Below are 1,997 nucleotides of genomic sequence, written 5' to 3'. Positions count from 1 at the left end.
ATCGTTGTCTGGGGTAAATATCCAAGGTTCATTGCCTCACACCAAGGGAATTGAGGACGTGGACACATAAGAAGTGGGTTTAGGAGTGGAGGTTTCATAGGCAAAAGAAAGAGAAAGGAAAATAGCTGTCTCTCCTGAGAGAGAGGGTTGCCGGACTGGAACTTCTGGTTTTGTGGTGAAGTGCACAGGGTTTTATAGGCTGGCTTGAGGAGGCAGTGTCTGATTTACATAGGACCCAAAGATTGGTTGGACCAGATGTGACATTTACTTAGTGCTGGAAGAAGCTGGCCACCCCGCCCTAATCTTCTTATTACGCAAATATGTTTTCTACTTGACCTGTGCCATGTTCTTTGCTCCTTACTGTACACGTGGTTACAAAGGAAAAGGGAAGATGGAGCCACCATGTTGAACATGCCTAGCCCCCAGGTAGCCTTGTCCTATTGGCACAGCTGCCAGTATTCACCCGTGCAAGCTTCCAGCTTGCTTATCTATGTCTGCAGCTCGATTTTACAGGCTGCTCTTTGTTAGAAAAGAAATTATTTGGGGGCTGCTTTTCATTAAAAGGGAAACCTTACCGAGGACTTCCTTACCCTAGCGCCTAAATAATTTCTTTTTAACTCCTATATCAATTTGTTTGAAGAACAGATAACACTTTGAATGGCCCAGCCTACAGCCCAGAATTTCAAGGGAAGACCTGTCTGCTAGCTTCTCTTGGATGATGTCTTCCATAAAACCGCCTAGACACTTACATAGCATATTTTTCTGTCCACTGTCTTGCTAGTCTGTTGTACTTCTCTCTGTTGGCCTTGTAGGTATGGGCTATCTCTAGAACTAGAGGGTCATTGAGGTTGGGGACGCAGGGCAGTGAGCAGATGGACAAGAGAAATTTTGACACAGTCAATGCTAGAGACCACTGAGACCATAGGATGTCGAAGCAGATGCTGCCATTGCTATTGATATTGGGGTGATAAATTTTGGTTGTGAAAGCAACCTTTGGGGGCTTGAACAGGTAATCCATAGGAAAGTGGATGGTCAGGAAGAAAACACCTCCTTGGCAAGGACTGTCATTAATTATCACCCAGAGGCCCCGTGGAGCACTGGGCAGGAGGATCCCTCTGCAAGTTGGTTAATTCATTCTGGATTCACTTTAGTGCCATCCTACCCCATTGCTGGGGGCTGGGGCGGCCCAGCCACACTGCACTTTCTATATATATGTTTTTTGAAATTGATGCTTCACTGTTACCTTGCCTTGTATGTTAGTGCCCATCTAATTCAGTTGCTTTTGTAATTTGTTCCACAGTGATGCCTGGAGACCTGAGTATGTTTTATCTTTAAAATCTAATAATTTTACTAGGATATTGTCTTGAAGTTGATCATCCTGGTTTAATTTTTGCTGCCACTTGATGGGCCCTTTCAATGTGCCTCATCATGTAAGTAATCTGTCATTTTCATTTTTATAGATCAGGTCTCCTAGATCGTTTGCCTGAAAGCCTGATTCCTCTTTAGAGAACAGAAAACAAAAAGCAAAAACAAGAAACTGTATATCGCATTACAATTTTTATTCAACAAATACAGAGATTCCCAAAATAGTTAAAACAAAGTAGAAAACAACTCTGGTATTATAGAAGCAGTAGGTTCATATGCCCACTGTGCGGTAATAGACCAATACGCTGAGAGAGCAGTTTGCTACAAAGAATTTAATGATCACAGGGCAGCCAAGGGGAAAGATACAAGTAGACCTCAAATCCATCTCCTCAAGAACTTCTGCATTAGGGCTTTTAAGGGGATTGTGGAGGGTGAGGGGTTGGAATATTAAGGTTGTTGATTGGTCAGGGGAAGGGGGATGAGATCATTAGGATGTGGAAACTGCATTCTGAGTCAGTTCCTCAGTGGGGTCCTTCAGACCAGCTGACATCAGTAGTTTCACTGGTACACAGGATCTGAAAGAATATCTCTAACGGAAAACTTAACATTTCATAATGTTCAGGTTGTTATCT

General features: G+C 43.1%; 1 pseudogene; it reads right to left on the bottom strand.

The window, feature by feature from the left end:
- Positions 1–745: 745 nt before the first annotated feature.
- LOC103247161 (ubiquitin-conjugating enzyme E2 D4 pseudogene) lies at positions 746–1,157 on the bottom strand (annotated as a pseudogene).
- Between the last annotated feature and the right edge of the window lie 840 nt (positions 1,158–1,997).

This window comes from Chlorocebus sabaeus, chromosome 20, assembly GCF_047675955.1.
Source record: "Chlorocebus sabaeus isolate Y175 chromosome 20, mChlSab1.0.hap1, whole genome shotgun sequence".
Taxonomy (NCBI): Eukaryota; Metazoa; Chordata; class Mammalia; order Primates; family Cercopithecidae; genus Chlorocebus; species Chlorocebus sabaeus.
The sequence above is the reverse complement of the archived record's forward strand: the minus strand, read 5'-3'. Positions and strand labels throughout refer to the sequence as shown.